Source organism: Mauremys mutica, chromosome 2 (genome assembly GCF_020497125.1).
Source record: "Mauremys mutica isolate MM-2020 ecotype Southern chromosome 2, ASM2049712v1, whole genome shotgun sequence".
Lineage (NCBI taxonomy): Eukaryota > Metazoa > Chordata > Testudines > Geoemydidae > Mauremys > Mauremys mutica.
Genome location: NC_059073.1, coordinates 59,651,627 through 59,678,500, shown reverse-complemented (window position 1 = coordinate 59,678,500; position 26,874 = coordinate 59,651,627). Strand labels below are relative to the sequence as shown.

At 42.5% G+C, this 26,874-nt stretch overlaps 1 protein-coding gene across 1 annotated transcript in view; it reads left to right on the top strand.

Moving 5' to 3' along the window:
- Positions 1-14,664: 14,664 nt before the first annotated feature.
- KCNB2 (potassium voltage-gated channel subfamily B member 2) overlaps positions 14,665-26,874 on the top strand; it is a 275,180-nt gene continuing 262,970 nt past the window's right edge. The window contains exon 1 of the mRNA XM_045005548.1: positions 14,665-15,202. The gene's annotated coding sequence lies outside the window, so the exon portion shown is untranslated. The remainder of the gene's footprint in view (positions 15,203-26,874) is intronic.

Sequence of the window (26,874 nt, the reverse complement as noted above, 5' to 3'; positions counted from 1 at the left end):
CATCTATACTAGTGCAAAGTGAGTACAAAACACTACTATTCTGATACAAAAGCATTTTACACCCACTTTGAACTCACTTTTCAGTGGCGCAAGTTAATACACAAGGCTCATTAAGGAATTGGGTCCAGTGAATACGTGTGTTTACACAGCTCTAAAAGCAGCTGTTTTACCTTACAGTGAGAACAGAACTCTGGGTCACTTCCACCAGCTTCCAAGCAAGATTCTCCATTTAAGCTCATGGTAATTTCTGCTTCCAAGCTGATGGAACAATATGGTCTTGTATGGTAATACGATAACTGCGTTGAATTTGATGGCAGATATTAGCTTTTACAATACCATTGTATAAGTATTTTTAAGGTAAGATAATGGGAGACAGAGACCCTAGGTGATGGATTAGAATGTTAACCCATAGATTTGCCACTCTAATAAAAGGGTTCTTAACCACAATGTCACTTATCTTACTGTATTTTAATGTCCAGTGCTGCTACAGTAAGTACAAAAATCTCACAAGAAATACTTTAAAAGTGATTGTGGCATGTAACATGCCAACTGATATTTGATATACTGCAGGAAAGCCTGTGGAATGAATACGTAATTTAAACAAAGTAAGATCTCCTTGACTTCAACATCATTCACTGGTATTAATCAAGCTCTACAAAGCCACTGACTTCAGGTCTGCAGAAGCAACGACAGAGCAGTGCCACTTACTCCGGTATTTGGAATTATTCATCTATCTTATGAAATTACTGCAAAATGCAATATCATATTGATTATTTTAAATAATTATTATTTCAAAAGGTGTTTATAAGCATGCTAGATACCTCCCATTATAGAAAATGGGATCCTATCTTCAAAGAGCTTACAAATTAAGATTGTGGTCCTGTAATAAAATTCTGCAGATAGACCCTAGACCCCGTTGGCTTCATTAGAGCTCCTCATGGGTCAAGGGGGCTGCTTGAATGTATCTCATTTCAGGACAGGGTCTAGGGCACAAAAAAGGCTAAAAAGACAGTAGGAGATATGGGGATGAAGGACAGGGACAAGATCAGTCAGATTACTGTGTTACTCAATAAGGATAGTGTACAGCGCAATGGAAGAAGGAATTTTTTATGTATATCTTTAGAAATAAAATAATTAAAAGTCATTTTTGCACTTATTTTAACTTGCAATTTTTATAATACATATTAGGAGCAGAATTCGGTTACGTGGAATATACTATTCATACTTGAAGCAATTGGAAGTTATTGCAACTTATTTCTCCTGGGTTCAGGACTTTCTGGTAGTGCATGTGTATTTTAGTGAAGTTTTAATTTGTTCATTTTAATTTCAATTTATAATTTTGATTTTACATTTAAACTTTAAATTTTAATTTTTTCATTTTAATTTTAGTAACTAGGAAAGCGTTAAAAGTGAAAATAATTATATAAAATTAGATGTCCAGTCTAATTTTTTTACTTTGGAAGATATCAGGATATTGTGCAGATGTCATAAGCTCCCCTTATTTGAGGTTTTACATTCAACTTGACAGAATTTCTCTGTCTGTGTGTAATGCAATAACTTTTGAATACTGCATCCAAAGAATTCCAAAAGTTCAGGGAATATCAGGCATCAGTGCCAGAACCTTATTGATTTGGGGGGAAAATTAGAAAACTGGAAGGGGGAAAATGGGGGACACATGAAGCCTCTGCCAGCTCTTTAGGGGAGCAAACAGAGCCCCTACCATAAGGGGGAGGAGGAAAATAGGGAGAAGGGGATAATGAGGGGTCACATAGAGCCTCAGCCATGGGGAGAGCATGGGGGGCTCTGCTACGGTGGTGGGTAGATTGGGTAACCTTGGTAATGGGGGGGTAATGATGAGCTTGGGGAGAAATGAGGGAATGGGGTACACACACAGCCCCTGCCACAGGGTGAGGAGAAGAATGGAGCACCCAGGAATGGGGAAAGGGGGCCACAGAGAGTCTCTGGTATAAGGGGGAAGTAGAAATGGGAGGAGGGGGAATGGGGCACACAGACTCCTTGGCAGGGGGAAAGTGGGTGACCCCAGTGTAGAGGGAAGGGATAAATGGCAGGAATGAGGGGGAAGGGGAAATGGGGATGCACACAGATCCCCAGCCATGGAGGAAGAATAGGGGACCTAGGAATAGAGGGGGAGAGGAATGGGATGGGGCACACAGAGCTCCTGGTGGCAGGGGGAGATTGGCAGAGCCTGTTATGAAGGAAGAGAGGTCACACAGAGCCCCTGGCATTGGGTGGGATGAAGGGCATGGGAGGAAGTTGGAATCAGAGTGAACATGGTATGGGGTGGGAGAATGGAGAAGTAGGTGAAATGGGAGTGCACAGAACCCTTGGCAAGGGGCAACTGGAGGGAGCTTCAGGGAGTCAGTGGCAGGAGGGTGGCCCAGGGAGCTTGTACTAGAGGAGGGAGGGAATGCAAGGAACCCCGGTGCATGAAATGAGCTCAGCCGACACAAGCTATAAATTGTGTGATCCCTCTGATTTACACATACTCTTCTACAGCAATCTCAGTCTCAGAAGAGATACACACATAACCAGGCACAGTTGTTCCAACTCTTAAGTCTCCTTAGTTTCCTTTAAAGTCTCAAAGCTAGACTGTGCAAAGCCCAGTGTAGGGGTTTCTGGGGTGGAGCTGCTCTGCCCTTGGGTGGAGAAATGAAGAGAACTATAGAAGAAATCTCTCCTGTAGTTCCCCAGGGTGCCTGTGGGAGATGAGATGATGTAGATTGTCATCCATTACCTACAGGTCAGTGTGGGGCCATGCATCATCTCCTCACCCCTCCTACCTTCCTTCAGGATGGAGGAAGTGAGTAGTCCCTGCTTAGAGGGACTGCATTTGTGGTCAGCCCTTGTGCAGTGAGGGGTAAAGCAGCCTCTTGTCTCCAAATGACTGATCACAACCTGGCCCTTTCTCTAGTTGTCTCTAGAGTTTTCCTATTTCAAAATCCTGCTGCATACCTCAGTTCTGAACCCTGGATGCTTCATACCCTCTGTGCACATTCAACTGGTGATTCGGATTGGCTGCTGAACATTTCTCTTTCAAGTTCTTTTTCTTAGTTTACGTCATTTTTTTTCCTTCAACCTCAAATTGCATAGAAGAAGTCCTCTGCTTATGCTTAAATTATTGTGACACATGAGTTGTAATCTGTCAGTAATTCATATTTGACACAGAGCAGAATTAACTTTAAGAGAGTAGTCTAAGAATTATGAGTCCCATTTCTTTTAACTAAGAGGCAAAGCAGACAATGAGCTGTCTGTTAAACTAACATCTTCAGTCACGAACAGGAAATGTTAGGAAGGAGGTTTATTAGCAGTCGAAATATGATGTCTTCCACAGCAATCCTCTGGAGGCCAAGAGACAGGGAGGGGATGCTGTAAATGTAGGTGAAACACCCAATCTATCTGTTCCCTCAAAGGAATATTTCAATAAAGGTAACAGGAGAACAAATAAGAACTTTTACTCAGGGCAACTGATTATAACAGCGAATAACTTTAAAACAGAATGGACATTTCATAATAGATGGGGATAACCTCATCAGAGATGATATTTAATGAAACATCTTTCTTCATAATTTCATAGATTTGTAGCATTTAAGGCCAAAAAAAGAAAAAAAAACATTAGATCATCCAGTCTTACCTACTGTACATCACAGGTCATTATTTCACCCAGTTACCCCTGTATTGAGCCCATGTGTGGGGTACCTGATCTATAGGCTAACACCATCAGGATCACAAGGATCACAGACTATAAGTTTAATTGGACTGCTTTTAGAATGTCATTTAGGACCCTGGACAGAGATAAACTGCAACTTCGGTGAAGAGGTAGTGAAGGAAGAGTGCCTGGAGTGTACTCTAGGTCAAAAGAATATGGACTAAGGTATGTTCTGCCATAAGGTATGTTACTTCCAGGTCTGTGGCCTTACAAACACATGAAGACATGGAGCCCATCTAAAGGATCACCTCATGCTCAGAAGTTTAAGGGGCTAAAAGTAACACTGTACAAACTTTTGATAGATAAAGGCCCAAATCCCCAAGAGACTTATACATTGAACAAAACTGTAGGAGTAGAACAAAATGAGGGAGAGTTGCTATCTGCTTTTCCCTAGAAGAGTTAGGCAGGTGGGCCATGAGAAGCGGTTTGGACAGGGATGTCCCTTGAATACTCCTGAGAGTTCTCACTGAAACTTTCCTGGAGATACTCTGCAATCCTCTCCCAAAGGTTTCCAAGGATGGCAGCCTTATTTCTTCCTCCATATCAGTCAGCAATAACTTTGGCAGCACCATTGTAATAAACAGGCTAACAGAATACAAGCTGGGGCAGCTTCAGGAAACCAGCACCAGTTGTGCTCTCTGTGCCTTTGTTACCCTCAGAAATGAGATACACCTTTACCTCGCTATAACGCCACCCGATATAACACGAAATTGGATATAACGCGGTAAAGCAGTGCTCCGGGGGACAGGGCTACGCACTCCAGTGGGTCAAAGCAAGTTCGATATAACACGGTTTCACCTATAATGGGAGCCAAAAAATCTTATCGCAAAGACAGCGTTATATCGAGGTAGAGGTGTATCTGCTAAAATTATCACTGCCAGTGGAAAATGGTGCCAATATTCAGTGCCATTGCTTTATATTCATAGTTTCATGCAACTGAGCAAGCCCCTTCTCATTTCTCTCACCCCTGGTGGGCCAGACTCATCATAGCTGTTGCTGTGAGTGGCACCATTTACAAGCTCTCCAAAGCAGAAGTGTCCATAAGCATGTTTTGCTTAAAACTTCAGGGGAGCCAAAGGGAAGGAATTCTGAATCTTAACTTTTGCTTTCTGTCGTGACTGTACTGATGACATGCCTGTGTGTGTTTTATCTGCAGTTGCTGCTGTTGTGGTGTGGAGGGGTTCCCCCTTCATACTTGCGGAACACTTGAGCCTGATAAAGAGGAGAAAGAAGAGGACTTGGGATAACATGTTCAGCAAGATCCTGCAAGCCAGTGCTGCATCAGACCATGACTAGAGGGCCTGGAAGATGAATATTACAGAGTGTATGGAGAAGGAAAGAGCAGACAGAAGAAAGGCCCAGGAGTCAGAGAAGGAGATGCCTTCTCCTGCAGCAAACATAGATGCTGCAGACTCTTGTGGACCTACAGATTCAACTATCCTGAACTTGTCTTCGTTTGCAGTCCCTGGAGAACTCCAGTATTGCACCTCTCCCAGCTCCCTCAACTTTCAACCTGGCATCAGGGCATCAACCCTATCCCTACCAATCCACACAGGGGGACATTAAGAACAACCATGGCTTTACATACACTGACCTGTGAGAGTCACAGCTGGACATGACTGTCCATTTCCCTTGTTTAAGCTCTGTTCCATGAATTTATTAAGGTTTTTTTGTATTTGCACAGGATTTTTTTGAAGTGTTTTCATTCAATCATAGCAGGAACAAAGTAGAGACAAGAGGGAATATAGAGGGGAAATCTAATAGACATCTTAGATGGCAGCATACTAATGGGAGAATTATGGGGAATAAAAAGAAAGAACTAGAAATACTAGTGAATAATTACAATTATGATATGACTGGCAACATAAAAACTTGGTGGGAAAATTTACCTGACTTGAATATTGATATAGAAGGATACAACTTTTTCAGGAAGGACAGGCAGGGAAAAAAGAAAGGGGGTATTGCCTTGTATATTAAAGATGTATACACTTGCACTGAGGTTGAGTTAGAAATGGGAGGCAGACCAGTTGAAAATCTTTGGGTAAGGATAAAAGGGGTAAAAAGGCTGATGTCATGGTAGGGGTCTACTATAGACCACCTAATAAAAAGAAGGGGTGGATGAGGATTTTTTAAACAACTAACAAAAACATTCAAACATAGGATGTGCTAGTAATGGAGGAATTCAGCTACCCAGACATCTGTTGGAAAAATAATATAGCAGGGCACAGGTTATCCAGCAAGTTCCTGCAATACATTGGAGACAAGTTTTTATTACAGAAGGTGGAGAGAGTAACTAGGGGTGAGGCTATTCTGGATTTGATTCTGAGAAACAGGGAGGAACTAGTTGAGAATCTGAAAGTGGAAGACAGCTTGAGTGAAAGTGATCATGAAATGATAGAGTTTGTTTCTAAGGAATGGCAGGAGGGAAAACAACAGAATAAAGATAATGGATTTCAAGAAGGCAGACTTTAGCAAACTCAGAGAATTGTAAGATTCAGTGGGAAGCTAATCTAATAGAAAAAAAGAGTTCAGGAGAGTAGGCAGTTTTAAAAAGAGACATTATCAGGTCACAAAAACAAACTATGCTAACGCATAGGAAAGATAGGATGTACGGTAAGAAGCCACCCTGGCTTACCCAGGCGATACTCAATGACCTGAAACTCAAAAAAGATTCATACAAAAAGTGGAAACTAGTTCAAATTACAAAGGATGAATATAAAAGACGACAACACAAGCATGTAGGGACAATATTAGAAAGGCCAAAGCACAAAATGAGATTAAACTAGTTAGGGACATAAAGGGTAAGAAGAAAGCATTTCACAAATACATGAGAAACAAGAAGATGACCAAGGTGTGATGTTGTATGATTGAAAATGAGCATTTATATCATTGTTGCGATCACTGTTGTACAATTGCACTAAACTTGATACAAAGTGTCAATGGAAAAGTTACAATCTATCAAGTATGATTATCCTGGTTAAATCTGTGTATCATCACTGTATCTGACGTTATGAATATTGGCTGTGCATTTGTATCTCAAATGTGTTTGTTTTGAGGCTGACACTCACAAGATAGTGTACATCCAATCTTGCCCATCCATTGTGAATGGACTATTCAAGCTTAATGGGCCATTAAGAAGATTCATCTCTCCAGATAGCTCTTCCTGAGGATGCCTCAGACAGCAAGGAGCCAATGGCCAGTCCTGTGATTCAGCATGACACTGTTGACTCATATTTAGCTTGTGGTCCACTATAACCCCTAGATCCCTTTCTGCTGTACTCCTTCCTAGACAGTCTCTTCCCATTTTGTATGTGTGAAACTGATTTTTCCTTCCTAAGTGGAGCACTTTGCATTTGTCTTTGTTAAACTTCATCCTGTTTACCTCAGACCATTTCTCCAATTTGTCCAGATCATTTTGAATTATGACCCTGTCCTCCAAAGCAGTTGCAATCCCTCCCACTTTGGTATCATCTGCAAACTTAATAAGTGTACTTTCTTTGCCAATATCTAAGTCATTGATGAAGATACTGAACAGAGCCGGTCCCAAAACAGACTCCTGCGGAACCCCACTTGTTATACCTTTTCAGCAGGATTGGGAACCATTAATAACTACTCTCTGAGTATGGTTATCCAGCCAGTTATGCATCCACCTTATAGTAACCCCATCTAAATTGTACTTGCCTAGTTTATCGATAAGACTATCATGCAAGACCGTATCAAATGCTTTACTAAAGTCTAGGTATACCACATCCACCGCTTCTCCCTTATCCACAAGACTCATTAGCCTATCAAATAAAGCTATCAGATTGGTTTGACATGATTTGTTCTTTACAAATCCATGCTGGCTATTCCCTATCATCTTACCACCTTCCAAGTGTTTGCAGATGATTTCCTTAATTACTTGCTCCATTATTTTCCCTGGCACTGAAGTTAAACTAACTGGTCTGTAGTTTCCTGGGTTGTTTTTATTTCCCTTTTTATAGATGGGCACTATATTTGCCCTTTTCCAGTCTTCTGGAATCTCTCCTGTCTCCCATGATTTTCTAAAGATAATAGCTAGAGGCTCAGATACCTCCTTTATTAGCTCCTTGAATATTCTAGGATGCATTTCATCAGGCCCTGGTGACTTGCAGGCATCTAACTTTTCTAAGTGATTTTTAACTTTTTTTTTTTTTGGCTTCTTGTTAACCAGTGTGGTGCCACAGAAGCTCTTTTGCTACTGGTTTGGTGAATCTAATTATACATAAACCACCCATTTTTGGGAATTGTCTGCTGTTTCTTGCAGTCTGCCCTGAGTGTGGCATTCTCAGTGTGATCCATCCCAGGCACTCAGTCACACCAGGACAGGATAGGGTCATTACTCAATGAGGAAAGAAAAAGAAGAGCAGAAAATACATCAGTGTCCCAGGTGTTAAATGTCTTTTTTGTTTCCGTTTTCACCAAAAATTTAGCAGTGATTGGATGACTAAGATAGAGAACATCCATGTAACTGGCATAGGATCTGAGTCTAAAATAGGAAAAGAACAAGTTAAGAATTACATAGACAAGTTAGATGGTTTCAAGTCAGCAAGTCCTGATGAACTACATCCTAGAATATTCAAGGAAATGGCTGAAGAGATCTCTGAGCCATTAGCGATTATCTCTGAGAATTCGTGAAAAATGGGAGCGATAACGGAGGACTAGAAAAGGGCAAATATAATACATATATATAAAAAGGGGAATAAGGACAACCCAGGGAATTATAGACCAATTAGCTTAACTTCAGTATCTGGAAAGATAATGGAGTGAATAATTAGACAATGAATTTGTAAGAACCTACAAGAAAACAAGGTAATAAGTAACAGCCAACATGGATTTGTCAAGAACCAATCATGTCAAACCAATCTAGTATCTTTCTTTAACAGGATAATAAGCCTTCTGGAAAGGGGAGAAGCAGTAGATGTGATATATATTGACTTTAGTAATGCTTTGGATACTGTCTCACAGGGGTTGCAAACACTTTAGAAATCAGAATTAGAATTCAAAATAATCTTGACAAACTGGAGAAATGGTCTGAATTAAATAGGATGAAATTCAATAAGGACAAATGAAAAGTATGACACTTAGGAAGGAGTAATCAATTGTACAAATTCAAAATGGGAAATGACTGCCTAGGAAGAAATACTGCAAAAAGGATCTGCAGGTTATAGTGGATCACAAACTAATGATGAGTCAACTGTGTAATACTGTTGCAAAAAAAGGTGAACATCATTCTGAGATGTATTAGCAGGAGTGGAGCCATGAGTGCCGGCTCGCCGGCATGTCCCTAAGCGTAGGGGTGATCAGTGCCGGCTCCGCAGCTCCCATTGGCTGGGAATTGCACTGCACAGAGTCCCCTGGCCCCTCCGTCTAGGGGCCAGACATGCTGTCTATTTCCAGGAGCAGAGCAGCACCACTGACTGGGAACCACCTGGGGGACGTGCTGAACCCCCTCCCACACCCTAACCCTCTGCCCCAGGTTGGAACCCCCACCTGCACCCCAACTCCCTGGCATTCTGGGGTGGAGAAAGTTGGATGATGGGAACTTGACCCTGCAGTTCCAGTCAACCTTGCACAACTTGTTTCTGCCACATCAGCCATTGTCAAAGCTTCCCAAAAGACAGTGTGCTGAATGGTGGCGAGTTGCACCCTGTGATTCCTACCCATGATTCCTACCCGTGCAGAGTGAGGGGATAGCTAAGTGGTTTGAGCATTGGCCTGCTAAACCCAAGGTTGTGAATTCAGTCCTTGAGGGGGCCATTTAGGGAACTGGGGTAAAGATCTGTCTGAGGATTGGTCCTGCTTTGAGAAGAGGGTTGGACTAGATGACCTCCTGAGGTCCCTTCCAACCCTGCGATTCTATGAAAACATGAACTCCTGGTGAGTACATACAACACCGTTGCAAGAAGCCAAGTATGCATGTGCACAAGTAATACAGTAACTGTGGTGGCTTTATGCTGGTGTAACTTGAACTGGCAAATGTTTGCAACGTAGAACATGCCCTAAACTGGGGATGGACGGAGGTGCCTGTCCCTGGTTGGGATGGGATCCACAGCCAGGAACGTTCTCTTGGAATCAGGCACCTAAGTTGTTTCTTGCAAGAACAGCACTGGTGCACATCCAACTCCACACAAAACAGCAGGGAGAGGCTTCCCTTATAACCTTTAGCCCAGTGGTTAGGGAACTCACCCAGGACATAAGAGCCTCCACTTCAATACCTCTTCTGCCTGATGAGATGAAGGGATTTGAACAGGGCTTTCCCACCTCTCAGGTGAGTGCTCAAGCCATTAGGTTCTGGATATCTTGATGCTGGGCTCCCTTAAACTCTCTTGTTGAATCTATGCCACTTTGTACAAATAATTAAATAGTCCAACGGGGATGCAGAGAGGAGCACACTATATTCCAGCCTTACAGAATCCTGTGCACCGGGGAGCTCCAAGCAGCATTCTGCCTGCCTGAGAAAAACAAGCTGCTAGAATTTCATACACAAGGCAATGTCAAAATCTGAAAAAAGTCAGCTTGTGCAACTGAGATTCTTTTGATATTTTATTGATATGTGTCCGCTCAGTTCAAAGGGGGTTTATATTGGTGCTCTCTAATGTATGCACAGGATCTCTGCCCTGGCAGCAATTTCTACTTGTTCATTCAGCTCTGTCTAGAGCAAAATCTTCAGTCCCTTGGAGGAGAAGAAAGGAACAAGGAATCAATTTCATTTTTACAGCCAAAAAAGCCAAGGTTGTGGTTCATTTAACAAAGGCATCTCGCCCATGATTTGTCCTTTCTAAATGGGCTCTTTCTCGTATCTATTATTGTTTTTCATTATGCCTAGTCTTGTAAGCCTCCACTTACAGAGCTAGGGAGGAAGAGGCAGCAACAGCCATTGGGCCTGGGTGCAATTGTGCACCAAGCTATGGCACCTGTACCAAACAGTTTTTAAGAACTCGTGGCAGGGCCCTGTCTCTATATCACCCAGTCTCTTCCCTAGAGAGACTCGCACTCAAAGAATACTTGAGCTGCCCCACTTGGCGGGAAGAGCTGGCAGCTGAGACTCATTCTGCTCCTGGGGGGAGGAAGTGACAGCTGTGCCACCTCAGTGGGGGAAGCCAATAAAAAAGAAACAGAAGACCCTGATGGGAGTGGAAAGTCGTCCTAGGGAGAAAAAAACTCTGTGCCAGCTGGTACCTAATCCAGACCTGGGGTAGGCAAAAGGTGTATGTGAGGCAACTGAACGCTTGCCCTGAGCTGAGGCGCTAGAGGCTGTTTCTGTGTATGAGGGCATGGAGGAAAACTGTTCTACAGCATCTATAGTGAATGTATCTCAGATGTGGGAAGGAGAATGATAACAGATGACTCTGTTATCAACTGCAAGCAGGGGAGAAGAGCTAGCTAAGCTATTTCCATTCCTGTCTTCCTAGGTGAAGGAACTGTGAGGAGATGGGGGGTTGAGGTGGAAGCCACCTAGGGAGCTGATCTCCCTCTCCCCATAATAGCTGGCCACCTTTTGTAGTTTTGGAGGGAAGCGGACAGGCTCTTGCCCCCCCCACACTCCACAAAGACTTCAAGGGGCAATTTCCTGTTCTCTCTTGTTTTCCTGCACTCTTCAGGGATGGGTCCATGCCTTCTCCTCCATCTTATTTCTTAGGGAGGAGGCAAAGGTATGGCCCGCTTCTCCTCACCAGCACAGAAGGTGATGTTGCCCTATGGTAGCTGGACCCTGATTTTGAATGTTCCCTGCTGCTTCTTCTTGGGTTCTGGCATTTGTAGCGAGGTGGTTACCCCGCTCCTGCCCTGAAGGGCTTAAAACAGCCCTGGGAGGGGGCTGTGGCTGGAGAAAGCAGCTTTTAGGCTGGGCTGATTGGGGGAAGTGGCTGCAGCTGAGGCCATGCCCCAAGCAGACTCAACTGGCACTATAAAGGCAGAGAAGCCAGGGGCAGGCAGGAGTCTCCCTCTGCCTGTAGAGGGAGAAGGATCTGGCTGCAGGGAGCTAGAGGCGGGGTACCTGAATGGAGCAGGGCTGGGGAAAGGGGGAGGAGCTGGGGAGCTCCAGCCTGGAAAGCCCCAGGCTGTGGCCTAGTATTGGGCTAATAGGTACTGGGGGTTGCAGAGGGCAGCTCAGGGGTAGGCCAAGGCAGCAGGTCCAAACCCTCCTTGCTAGTGATGAGTAGGCTGATACTGCAGTCTGCCCCAGGGCATGGGGCTAGATGATGACTGGTAGTTGCCTTATACTGAGGTGAGGTGGGAATAGTGGGTGGGTTCCCTCGGGAGGGGAGACCCTAAGACTGAGGGGTTACTGCCAGGGGGCAGCACCCCAGGTAAAAGGGCAATGGGTCCAGGGAGGGACACAGGGGCCAGAGGACAGATGGATCACTGGCCTGCAGAGGGCGCTCCAGAGCTGGAACAAGCTAATTCCCAGAACATACTAGTAGGAGGTACCACAGGGGTGAGTATGCTCCTCTACAGCATTACTATGCAGCAGCAGGGCCCTCGGGGAGTCTTGGCCCTGCTTGGTCCATATCTCTGGAAACATGTGCTTGCCATCCCTCCTGTCTCTTTCACCCACCCCCCAACAAGGGTTTGGGAAGCATCCTTGTGACAGGGTGTACTCGCCACACTGTGGGATGAGGAAGCCACACCCCTCACCTCTGCTGGGCATGCTCCAACTGGAGCATCAGTATAAAAGGGAGCAGCCCAGCTCAGTCAGTGCTGACTGCTGAGGAGGGAGGATGCATATTGCCAACTCCAGCCTGGGAGCTGCAGAAGCCCGGAGGCTCAGGCAGATACCTGGCTAACTGAAGATACCCAAAAGAGGTTGGAGCCACCAGGAGCTACACAGGCTGAGGAACCTGGAGACCCTGGAGTTGCCCAGACCACTGCATTGGGAGACAGGATAGGAAATAACCTGGGGGACTGTATACTGATCCAGTTGGATACCCAGTGGCAAGTGTACTTGACACTGACAGGACACTGGGCTGGGATCTAGTGGAGTCAGGAGGACCTTGGTCCCCCTACAATAGCCACCACCCAGAACTGGGTGGTGGTTCACTCTCCCCAACAGACCTCTAGGCCACACAGACCTGAGAGAGAGGGCATCTATATTGACTCTGGCCACTAGATAAGGCTGCCCCGAGGATAAGAGTGATCAAGTGGACTTAGCTGTGGGCTGCAATACCTTTGGCCTGACCAAGAGTGGGACAGAGTGTACTTGTCCTGCAACAATCCCCCAAAGAGCACAGGAGAAGTGGGCTAGTTGGGCACCATCCAGGGATTATGGAGGTGAGGGGGAAAGACCTAATAAGTACTCTTTTGGATGTCTCCTCTATTCCTCCCCAGTTGATGAAAGCCTCATGTGGTACCTTCCCTCACCCCTGGGTTTGGATGATGGTGGACCCCAGGTTGGTGGGAGACATCTTGCTTTTTTTCCTCTGCTCAGCAGATGAAGGTTCCCCAGTGGGAAAGGAGGAATTCTTTGACTTCCAGCCCCCATTTGTGGCAGAGCAGAGGAAGGTGTATGTGCCTGCAAAAGTCCTGACTAGGCAAAGGAAATAAGTGAAGGAAAGGTCTTGTCTACTTGGAGAAATTGACCAGGATAACTATCATGGAATAACTATATTTACCATGACAGCTTAATTCCCTCCATTGGATGCTATTCCAGAATAATTACTCTCCAGAATAAAAGTTAACTTTATTGTAATTACTACTCTGCCTTGAGTGGAACAAAGTCACTGTTATTTCTGGAATAGTGTCCATACAGGGGAGTTACTTTGGCATAACTATAGTGGTGAAATTATTTGCTATAGCTATGCTGCTCAGTTTCCCTATGTAGACGCACCCTTACAGCATGTGTGTTGTGCGTGAGGTATTCCCTCTACTGAAAAAGAGCAAAGAACCAAACATTAAAAGCAGCTGAAAACATAATCCAGTTCTATATAACATTTGCAGGCTTCAAAATCACTAACCATATCACCCTAAACTGAGTATGTTCAAGACACTAGTGCAAAACACATAAGCATGAGGAACAACAGATCAAAAATAGCAACATGCTAGACTTCTACAGATCCCTTCAGCGAACCTTCATAGTAGCAAATTACAGTACAGCACAACAGTGAAATGTGCAAAACGAGGGCAGACTCTTAGCCCTCACAAAATCGGAGGTGGCAAGTGGAAAACAGGAAGTACAGGGCAAACCTCCAGAGGAACTTTTATACAACCAAGGTGAGAGAGGGGAGATTGAAATGGAGACTCACTTTCTACTCCAATATCCAAAATATAAGGGAGCTTCCGAGAGATTTCCTCAAATGATCAGCAACAAGACTTCGTTATAAGGCAATACAAAAAAAAACTCCATAAGCCGAGGGGGGAGGAAAGAGGCAGCAGAAATAATAGCCTCTCTAACACAATCAAAACTTGCCAATAATGGCAAAGGGCACAAGGGATGAGACTTCCTGTGGGCAGAGGCACACTGTGTTGCACCGTCTCATAGACACTTAAGGTTTCTACATGTTAGCGACACCTTGTTTAGGTTGTCATGCCAATAGAGCTTGTTAGTCTCTGAATTTGTTAGTGTGTGAATGTGTTACCTCACTGGGAAGAGGAATGTGTGTGTAGAGAGGGAATGCTAGCGTGTGTTTGCAGGGGTGTGTGTACACACCCTGACCGGGAGGAGGAAGGCGTGTGTGTACACCCTGGCTGCCTGGCGGGAGGGTGTGTGCATGTGGGTGTATGTGTCCCTTGGCTGAAGGAGGGAGCTCTATACAAGTGTGCCCACCCAGGCGAAGTGGAGTGAGTGAGGCTGTGTCCATGTGTTATGGCTGGGAGAAGGCTGTGTGCGCGCGCGTTTCTTCTCTGGGTGTGTGTATGCCTGCACCCTAGCTAGGAGCAGAGAGGGTGTGCACGGGTGTACACCCTGGCTAAGGGGAATGGAGCTCCTCAAGTGTGCAGTCCGTGTGTGTGCACACACTGTGTGCCTGCGTGTGCCTCTGATTGTCTCTCTCCACAGCTCACTCCATGCTGTGCCGAGCTCCCGGCCCGCTGCTGTTCCCTTTACACAGCGCACACATCCGCAGACACACACCAACACCCACCACCAGCAGCAGCCACCACATCACATGCAACCGGAGGGAGATTACACTGGGGCGAGAGGAGCTTTTCCTTTTTTTCTCAGCCTGCAATCCTAGCCGCTCGCTGCACTGATTTTTGGAGGATGGCTTTCCCTTTTTTTGTCCTCCCTCAGCCCCCTCCGCCCCGGGGGGGATGGTGATTTGGAGGAGTCAGGAATACAGAGCAAAAATCAGCATCAGAAAAGAAGCCACCAAAACAAACCTCTCCTCTCTCCGCGGGGTTGTCAACAGATCACTTGCAAAGGAAATCGGAGACCAGCCCCTGGAAGAAAGAGGGAATCCCTGAGCCTTTTGTGGTCTCCAGCCCGTGTTTATGCTGAACGTGGTGTGTTTGAATAAGGTAAGCGGAGGGGCATTTCTCATCTACTGTGGAGTCTTTCTTAAGAATGAATCACCACTGCTTCTTACGCTGATATTAGTTGCAAAGAAGATGGAAACTGCCATATGGCTCCAAGTGGACTTAGAGTGCCCAGATCTGACTTAAGATATTATTTATAAGTAAGGTAGCTGGGAGCTTTCTTCTTTAATACACATGCAAAAGTGCAACATGCAGAAATGCTTCTCGGGGAGCTGTAAAGCGATGCTGTTTCCATGCACAGAACTGTTTTTAGACAAGATGCCTGGTAGGTTTAGTTTTTCATAAATATGATTCCCCTGTTGTGGATGAGGTTCAATGATTCTCATGTAGCATACACACGAAAAATTGTGCCTTCTATTTTTATTCCTTCAAAGCTCTTAGAGGAAGAATAACATTCTGTAGTATTCTACTTCCTGCCTTTGATGAAATATAAAGATAAATGCTCACCTCTTGTTTCTGGTGCACTATACTGCTGGTGGGGACCTGATGAAATAAAACCTTACATCTCTCAAAAGATATCTATTATTGTACTTTGCCCATGTACCTAGTGACTTAAAGATCTTCCTTATCAAAGTAGTGAAACTATTAAATATACCCGCACCAGTATAGTATGCAGCATACTGTAATTTTATATAGATTTATATACAATACTGTGTTTAGAAATATGTGTATTTATAAATGTGAGTATGCTGCATGTTTATACATAATCCAATCAATATATTTTATTGATTTATAGCAATATTTAAATGCATGGGTGCATAAAGCTATGTTTATAGCCTATGTATGTACTGTCCATATTTATAGTAGCTCTTGGACTTCATTCAAGTCAAGTTGCATAATGATTAAGATATAAATAAACAGTATATTTACAGTTTCTGGGACATTTAAACTCATTGCTGATGAGACTAACTCCAGTTCCCACATCAGTGCTAAAATCCCATTTCACTTTTTATATATATAAAGCGTGTGTTAATACTGTCAGGTGTAAGAGATGTCCCTTAGCAAATAAATAGTCATCAAGACCTTGTGACTAAGAGGACACCTAACAGAAAGATTTCAGTCAATAATCCTGGCCATAGTGCTGAAGAGCTGCCAGGGTCAGTTTAGATGAGGAAGAACAGCAGCAAAGCTGGACAGGCTTGGGGATGGTGGAAACCTGCTTGGTGAGGAAGCTTTGCTTTAAAACCACACAGAGTTCTCCAAGTTTACCCACCTGGTGTGTTTGAAGGAAGCTTCAACCAGTTCAGTGGAGAAATAGAATCAAGCACTTGAGGCTGAGCAGGAGCTGACAAAAGCTACACATGAAATCAAGAAGTAGGGCCTGATCCTACTTCCATCTGAAGGGAGTTTTGCCAGAGACTTTAGTGGCAGTGGGATCACTCAATTAATGGTGACTGTGAGATTTGTTGGCTGTATGATCACCTTATATTTGGTATTAACGGTCTGGTGACCTTTGTCAGAAAGGTGAGGTGCAGTGCAAAAAAAGTTTGTACACAATTTGTATTGCCGACTCCTCCCTGTCCTTTCAGACACTTATACACCCAGTCCCCTTTCCCAGTTTCTCCTGTACTTTCAGCTGCCCCAACTTGTTTTTAAAGGATACTTCGACATGCTGTTTTCAAAACATTGTGTGCTCAAACTGCACTGCCCTCCTCCTTTCTCTATCAGACACTCTCACTGATGTGCTGCACTGGCCTCAAGTTAGCCTCAGTCATAAGTATACACACACTAAAAATGAAAATGTCTTCAGGATCAAGATCAGGAGGAAATGATGTTCCAAACGGTACTTTATTTTGTTCTGATCATTTCTACTGGATTCAGCATTTTGAAATTTCCTGTTTGCTTGATGGTGGATTTTCCTATGCATTTATTTATGTTCACACTTTTTTTTGGCAAATTTAATTGGCACACATCTGGCTTGCCATTTAGGGACAAGCTAAGGAGAAAAAGAGCACGGAGGTAAAACCTTAGAGGAGCTTCCTTGCCAGAGTTTGGAACTCAACAGTGCTTAATTTGTAATGAAAGGGATGCCGGGGCTCAAGAATGATTTACTTTCATAATTGATTTGGGAAGCCCAGAGGTGCCGGGGTTATGAACTGCCAAGCCTAGAGTTGCTGGTGCTGAGTCCAGCAAGTCCTCACACAAATTAAGCACTGAAACTCAAACAAATAGTTTGCAGATGGTGTTCCTATTCCTTTTCAAAAGAAAAATCTCAATTTTCCAAGTTCTTGGACAAATAACATCTTATTCTTGGGGCACTAATTATTTTTAAAGCTGTGTATCTGAGGGCATCCCATCCAATGTTCTAGTTCATATTTTGTTCTTTTAGAAACTATATTCTGAAGAGGGCTATATAGTCTCAGTTCTGCATGATTTATATGAAAACAGTCAGCTACATTAATGATATTTTGAAAAGTGGTTAGTGATTTTAGATGCCACCATTTTGGGGGGTGGGGAGTCCAATTTGAGACACCTTCAAAGGGGCCTGTTTTTCAGTAAGTGCAGATATCCTCAAGAGCCTGGACAGAGAATGAGTTATCTCAAGTTAGGGACCCAAACATTGAGGCACTTAAAAATCACTAGTTTTGTGTAACACATCCCAATTAAAAGTATGAATTTTTAAACTTTCATGGGTCATTTTTAGTAAAGATTTCTGTTTTTGCTTTATAAACTTTTATCTAGCAACAATATGCATATAGCTCTTAAGAATTGTGGGTGATGTCTATCTTCTGGATTCTTTGTATGCTTATAATAATTCACTAGGATATATTTTTGGCAACAAGGCTTTCTAATTTTTAGACACCTGAACATGACCAACTGGGACAAACTTTACAAATGAACTGTTTTTACCCTCTATATCTGCAGCATTATTGTTTTTACCAGAACATTGGCATCATGAGAGAAAATGTATGGTTTCTTATAGGAAACTCTCATTTTTCTTTCTAGTGCATGGCTTGGATGGTGGTACACCTCTACCTCGATATAACGCTGTCCTTGGGAGCCAAAAAAATCTTACTGCATTATATTGAGCTCGCTTTGATCCACCGGAGTGCGCAGCCCCCCGCCCCCCCGGAGCACTGCTCTACCGCATTATATCCGAATTTGTGTTATATCAGGTCACATTATATCGAGGTAGAGGTGTACTGGAAACTTTATTTGTTGGATTTTTCACTAAATGTGTGGAATATCTTTTACCTATCACACTACAGTAGGTAGAACCAATGTCCACTTTCTGACTGCAACTTTTATCTACAAATAAATATAACCCTTCAATTTTAAATCACATAACCTAAGCTCTTTTCATGTCTAGAATAGTTTCTCCCTCCCCCCAAAAAATAGTCGATGCACCATTGCTTGGGACATTCAAAACTATGCTTACAAAAATCACGCAATTTTACAATAGAAAACAAACCTGGTTTGACTGGAAAGTAGATGACCTAATAAGTCTGTCTCTAAGTCCATGATTCTATAACAGCATGGAAAGAATCTGTTTTGTTTTTTTGCTCATTGTACATTTTCAGATAGCATCCCTTTTATTGTCAGCTGTAGCAAAGAGACTTTTATTTTATCTTGCTATTTAGCATGACAATTGTTAATTTTTACTCAGATTTCATTTAAAAATTATTAAAATAAATAGCTAAATTGAACAAGAAGATTTTCATTTAATAGAAATTTGTCATTGTCTTCTCATCTAGTTTGATTTTATGTTAGAATATAATCATAATTTCATGACCACATAAACCCTCAGTCAGAATATCTAAAATGTGTTAAGATTATACTGGCCATATTCCCCTTTATGGGTGGAGAGCCTAGGAAGGCCTTTCTATTTTCTCCTGATATTGAACTTGAGAACTACTGAACAAACTATAGTCTAGGTGCAAGTCAGACACACATTTGTGAACTTGCTAACTGCCAGCCATGCAAAATCAGTGTAAACTGAGGACTTGTGGTTGTTACCTTAAAGTACAATCAATAAAAATAGGTGTCAAGTATCAGAGGGGTAGCCTTGTTAGTCTGGTTCTGTAGAAGCAGCAAAGAATCCTGTGGCACCTTATAGACTAACAGACGTTTTGCAGCATGAGCTTTCGTGGGTGAATACCCACTTCTTCGGATGCAACATCCGAAGAAGTGGGTATTCACCCACGAAAGCTCATGCTGCAAAACGTCTGTTAGTCTATAAGGTGCCACAGGATTCTTTGCTGCTTCAATAAAAATAGGATAATTTTGAAATATATTTAGTACGAGTATTATTTTGAAAACTCAAAATAATTCTTACTCGTTTATGATGACCACACCCAAGAACAGCCAGCAGATGGAAAATAGAAAAGACTTGGTGTGATAAAAGCTTGGGTTTTTTTTAACTGAAGAAAATCTACTCTTAACCATAATGACAAGTAAAGCTGAGTGTTTGTCTGGTTTCCATATGGCCCCATTCATCCTTTGACAGCTCCTCAGGGTCTGTGAATGAAATTACACAGACAGAAGTGAGGAGAATAAGGACCAATATCTTTTCAGACACACTGATGAGATGCATGGAGAATATATTTCAGGAAGGGCATAATGAAGTGTATAGTGTTTAGTGACCACCAGCTGTATCCAGCAGCCATAGTTTTTATAGGGAATAACGGCAACCAAGTTTTAGTTCCCATAATATAGTGAAAGCAAGACCTTGGTATACTGTGACATTGCAGAAGTTTATGCATGCTGCCACTGTACTGTGTGTTAGTTCCTTAGGAAATAAAATGTCAGCCTTTCAGGTAAGATAATGTGGCCAGGAAACAGAAAGTAAAGTGTAAGGAAAAGTAATAGTGCGAAATCCTAAAATGCAACATCCATTGACAACACCGAGAATGAGTTTATCCCATTGATTATATAACAAGTTAACAAATAGAAATCAATTACTATCGTTCTATTTCTAGGCAATACAGTACAAAATAAACTTGCCTAGGAGTTTTAATAAGAATCATCTCAAAACAGTTCATAGTATTTTTTTTATTAAGGAGTAGCTCATTCAGTATGAACCTGGTAAAAAATAAGCCTTATTTTCAATTTGCAAAGAAAGTGTTGCTGAAGAAACGAATGGATGCACCAGCAGCAAAAAATGAGAAAATAATTAGGTTGGATCTACAGAGAATTCAGTTACATATTTTGATTTTTAAAACTTGGGTCATTGGTGAGTTTGGCCTCAATCTAATTGGATGAAGTCCCACATCATGAACCTTATTGTCTGTTATCATATACTTAATATGGATGCAAAGATAGCTGATGCAAGGATACCAATGCTATAGAGAGATGCTAGGACATCTTGAGCAGGAAATGTACCCAACCTGCAGTCATTTTGCTACAGCTGGAACAATTGCATTGGTGTCAGCAATTGATACTTAAAACAAACAGACTTAAAACAGAGATCTGCAATAATTGGTCTTGAAATTACAGATGCATGAATGGCAGTATCTAATGTGCTCATTCGATGATTGCCAAGGTTAGTAGCCCAAAAAAATGATTTACCTTGACATTGGTGCCATCTAGAAGGTCCCAACTTCCAGATTATTTCCATCTAGCTCTTTCCCCATACTGATCATTGCTTATGCTAATTGGATAGTCTTGTGCTAAAATTGTATTCTGGCCAAAATTGTCAAGCCTGGCTGCCTAAAGTTAGGCCTGCAAATTCACATTTAAGTGAATGCTTAAATGCCGAGTTTTCAGAGATGCTGACTGCCACTGAAGTAAATGGGTGGTGTGGATGTATAGCACTTCTGTAAATTGGGCCATTATTATTCAGTAGGCCTAGATATGGATTTATATGCTTAACTTTAGTGATGCAAGTTTTAAAATGTTGACCTCTCTATACAGGACTTCATTTAAGGGAGCTTCACAGTTTTATTAAATATGTTTTGGTTTGATACATAGAAAGTGTTTTAGTGCATCAACTCATTTACCATGTCAACCTTAAAAAGACTTTCCTTTTAACATGTATTTATTTCAAAATGTGTTATAACAATGATATTGCATAGGTCTGTGTCGATATATGTTTTGGATTCCTAGGCCAACTTTTAGATCTCAATATGAATAATTCAGATATCAGCCCTCCACAAGCCTGACACCTGCCTTTCCAAAACTCATGCAAGACCCAGTTCTGGTAGGACTTAGTAAAATACAAAACAAATGTAAAAGCAGCAAAGAGTCCTGTGGCACCTTATAGACTAACAGAAGTTTTGGAGCATGAGCTTTCGTGGGTGAATACCCACTTCGTCGGATGCATCGACTGGAGCTGCAGGACCAGCGCACCCTCCGCAGTCATGCCTGCGGGAGGTTCGCTGGTCCCGCGGCTCTGGTGGACCTCCCGCAGGCATGACTGCGGAAGGTCCGCCGGAGCCGCCTGCCGCCCTGCCGGCAAAATGCTGCCCCAAGCACGCGCTTGGTGCGCTGGGGTCTGGAGCTGGCCCTGTATGAAGCAGGGAAAGAGGGAGATTTATGAAGATAGTGTCTTCAAAAGGGTGCCACTGTTTTAGGCCTACCAATCTTGACAGCATCTTATGGAAGGAAAGTGCTGAATTAAAAATATCTCCCACAGTTTCAACGTGTTGTGATGACATTATGAAAAGCCCAGTCAAACAGTAAATACAAAAATGGGATCTAATTTACTATTAATACTAATCAGAGTTTTCTGACAGTACAGCTCTGAGGCTTCACTCAAAACCAAGGCCCTGTAGTGCTAGCTGCAATACAAATATATAGTAAGTCCCTACTCTGAGGATCTCAGATTATCAGATATTCAGTTCTGGATATATGAAAATAAAAAAAAAATTGCCCACAATTCAGCTCTGTTTCCCTGTGATAATTGACCCACACCAAGATTTCCAGAGAAGGATGAATATGCAATGAAAGATACCACAATGTTTTCAGCAATTCAATAGTAAGCCAGCCCTTAACAACAGAACGCAAAAGTGAATAGAAAAATGGAGCCTCTGTGGAGAATTAGGCCCCAAAACAAAACCCTGTGAGACATGCTAACATGCTTGTGTTAGATTAGATGAAATGGAAATGTATTTTATAAAATGAGCAGGAATACGTTGGAATTGATTTTGCTAGGATCAGATAGCCAGCTAGTTGTCAAAAGCACAAACAATGAAGTATTAATAATGAGGAATGACAGAGTACCAGAGTTAGCCTGCAATAAAATATCATTGTACATCTTTCCAAGGCTTGATTCAATGTGGTGACAGTATCTGAAGCCAGATTACAGTATATCAGATAAACTAAAAACCCAAAAATGGCACTAAAGCTGCTGTGCCACAGCCTCTATCAGCATTTTTACTACAGTACAAGAAATGAGCCAGAGGCCTGAAAAATCATAGAGAGCTGCGATAAAATATTTTCAGGCTGGTGTGTGTGTGAGAGAGAGAGAAGGTAGGGATGAAGTAGCTTGCAGTATTTTTCAGTTGTGGCAGGTACCTGACGAGAAGACATGACATTTCCATCACTTTTATGGTAGTAGTTGAATATTCCAGGGAATCAGAAAACATCCCAAGTGGTTTAGTTTAGTGTCCAAGCTAGAGTTGAGTGTCATCATAGTGTCACACCGGGCACAGAAGCTAAAAGCTGATACCATTTCTCCTATTTTCACACAATTACAATGGAAGAGCTGAATTTGGGAAAATAAACTAGGCAAACAAAGCTCACACTTATTTAAAGTTCTCCAGGTCAACTACACTTGAGCCTAGGGCTGATCTACCAATCTTTATTGGAGTTAAAATCCAATAAGTAATTACAAGTGCTATTGGGGGTTCAGAAAACTTAAATAAGCCAAAACATTCAAGGAATTGTAGGTACCAGGTTTTGTGAACATTTTACCAATTACCTCTGTCTTTTGCTGTCTTCAGTCTGCTTAACTATCTAACTCTGTCCAGCCTGGTTTGTCTGTCTGAGGCTTACAAAAATAAAATAATATATTAAGTGCTACTCATTGGGTAAGTTCAGCTCATCATCCATGCTCTACCTGAAGAGAACAAGGAACTTATCAAACTGACTTAGGTGCTTGGACAGGCTTGTTCATAGAAGTTCCAAACCCTTGTGAAGTGTTCCCTACATACGGCTACATACAGTCATAAACCTGGTCTGCAAGATCTTGGACAACTATTTTATCTTTCAAACCCGAGAAATATTTGTAATAATTTAATAAATGTATGGAGTATCAAAGTTTAATTACTTTTCTTAAGTTTTCACATTTCTCTCTCTCTCTCTCTGTTTGTGCGAGTATCTGTGTTTTATGTGTGGAGCCTGTGGCACTGACTTTAGTTAAGGTTGCCCAACACTTTCCATTATTGGATCTCTTTCGGTTGCTTATAATTTTGTTGGTTTGGACTGGAATTTTCCATGCTGGGTGTCAGGTTGATTTTTTTTTTTTTTAAGTTTCAGCTAAAAGAGTTCAGCAACTTCAGAGATGAAATTCATTGCACCTCCATGATTTGGACAAGGAACTTGAAATGTGGAGGGCCAGCTTCATATCAGGGATTTGCCTTTTGCTGTTCTCATGAAACTATGCCCAAAATATCTTAGTTATATTCCTCTGAAGAATCTCAGTTTGCACATGCTCAGTAGAAGTTTGTTAGTTTGTACTAAACATGATCCATCCATGGGCTGAGCAGATGTAACAGGGTAGGGGGATGTTGAGGCAATATTACCTACAAGTTCATTACACTCCCCTTCCTTCTGTACCTGTACTTAGAGGCCAGGTACAGAACTCTCTTTTCAGAGTTAAACCTTAGGGTTATTGTATGAAAATGTTCCTGTTCCTACACTGGGACTATGATAAATTGGGGCTCTGTCTGTACAACTTATCGTGATGTTGTCATATGAAAAACTGCTGTATCATGAACACCTGTGCATATGTGGATCCACCATTGCTCGCAGGTCTTGTAGCAGCTTCACACCAGAAAGATACAAATAGAAGCTGTTTAGGACTTTAACAACTCAAACATCTGGGAACAAAGAGTTAGCTGGATCCCTAGAAATCCAATTTTAGCTGAACTCCCCCTCCCCCCTGTCAAGGTTTCCTCTCCCACTCTGAACTTTAGAGTACAAATGTGGGGACCTGCATGTACCCTTCTAAGCTTAATTCCTAGCTTAGATCTGATAGCGCTGCCACCAACCAAAAATATAGTGTTTTGGTACACTTTCCATTCTCCCCCAAACCTTCCCTGGGGAACCCAAGACCCAAATCCCTTAGATCTTAGCACAAGGAGAAATTAACCATTCCCCCCTCCTTTCCCCCCCCAGACTTTCCCCTCCCTGGGTTACCTTGAGAGGCTTTACACAGATCCAAACTCCTTGGATCTTAAAACAAAGAGGAATTAACCATTCCCCCTCCTTTTCCCCCCACCAACTCCTGGTGAGTCCAGACCCAACTCCTTGGATCTTAAAACAAAGAAAAATCAATCAGGTTCTTAAAAAGAAAGCTTTTAATTAAAGAAAAAGAAAAGGTAAAAATTATCTCTGTAAAATCGGGATGGGAAATGCATACAGGGTACTTAAATTTATATAGCCAGAGAAATTCCCCCTATCCTCAGGTTCAAAGTTACAGCAAACAGAGGTAAAAATCCTTCCAGCAAAAGAAACATTTACAGGTTGAGAAAACAAACATAAGACTAACACGCCTTCCTGGCTGGGTACTTACAAATTTAAAACATGAGACTGATTCAGAAAGATTTGGAGAGCCTGGATTGACATCTGGTCCCTCTCAGTCCCCGAGAACGAACAACCCCCAAACAAAGAACACAAACAACGACTTCCCTCCAACAAGATTTGAAAGTATCTTGTCCCTTCATTGGTCCTCTGGTCAGGTGTCAGCCGGGTTTACTGAGCTTCTTAACCCTTTACAGGTAAAAGAGACATTAACCCTTAACTATCTGTTTATGACACCCCCAAAAGGAGAGGAGACGGTAGGTACAGTATAAACTTACCAGGATAGAACAAAAGAGGAATGGGGTGTGGGAGGGGGGAGGAAGAGGAAAATGGGACTAGAGAGAGCAAGGTGGGAGGGAGAGGTCACCCATCATGTAGCAGCCTCATGGGATAAGGGGACCTGCATTCTTTCCTGAATCCAAATGGCCCCAAGGACTCTGGACAACCCAAGGGTCTTGGACCCCAGCCAAAAGAATGCCATGAGACGGGCATGCACTGAATGTTTATTGTCTTGTATAATCTGTACTCTCCTGTGCTTTGTATGATTAAGTAAATGTGGAGACTTTGAGCAAAGTGGCTCTCTCTCTCTGTTAACTGCTCATAATTGTTGCATGCCCCTGAGAGTTACACTGTAAACCAGAAGCTTCACACCTTTTGGGCAGAGTTCTGGGACAGGGGTGTGTTTAAGTAACTGGGGTACCTTGGGGATCAGCCCTGGTCCTGGAGGCCTAGAAAAGTTGGGCTGAGGAGCAAGGGTAACAGACTGAGAGTCAGTGCCCAGGAAACGTTCCAGAGAGGCCAAAGTTGGAACCCGTACTTCAGCCTGTTGAAGCTTAGCACACCCCAGGACATCAGAGTACAGCAGCTTGGATTCCCCTCATGGCCGTCTTAGTGGAAGGCCAAGAGGGGGTGCTTGCGAAGCTCTGTGACAGAGACAAAAAGTCAAAATCTCAATTTTTTGTGAACTGAACAAAGTCAGAACAGGTCAGTCAAAACGTTTTGGTTTGATACTCACCTTTTACATTTTTTTTTTTACTATAAATCTCCTTAAATTTCAAAACAAAAATCTTATTTTGACCCAAAACCATAACTTTTTGTTTAAAAATGTTGAAATGAGACATCTCTACAGTTTCAAAACACCTTTTTTCAAACAATTTTCAGAACTAGAAATTTGTTGGAACGACCCTTTTCCACAAACAGTTTCGGTTTTGACAAACTGGCCTTTTCCAATGGAAAAAAATGTTTTGTCAAAAAAATCCCAGCCTGCTCTAGTTAATAGTTGCCAGTCCACCTCAAAGAGAGAGAACCATATACTTTCTTAGAGAAACCACCTTTGAGGGGGCATAGAAAGCAATGTAAGACGTGTAAAACATTCTAAATACTATAAGGAATATGAATAACTTTTCAACAAAAAACATTAGATAGTAAAATCTACTGTGTTTCTCATACAGACTTCCCCACTTTGTTGCTCTTACATATATTTAAATATATGGTTTCAACAAAACATTTTATACTCTTTAGCACACACACATAAACACATTCCCATCTGATCCTTTTTCAGAGATGATTCATCAGTCTTATAGTGTGGCCTTCATATGCAATGTGTGTCACCTGATTTATCAGTCTTTGTAGTGTGGCCTTCATATGCAGTGTGTATCACCTGGACTCTTCACAGCTTGAGAAGAAAGGCAGCATCTCATTCAGAAGCCTTTCAGCAAACAAACAGTCTGAGGTCTCCATAGCTAGCAACATTCCTGCCCTTGGGTTAATGGTTGATTGGTCCTCACTTGTTTGTGAAACAGCAGACCATAGCCTCTATCCAAAGTGGTACAGGTATGGGGACTCAGCTCACCCAGCAGACACATCTCTTGGTCCTGTGTGGACCACCTGCTGAACCCACAGGGCTGTCCGTCTTTAACTCATCTATTTATAACTTTTCCTCCCTGAGCTCTGATTGGCTCAGCTCTCAA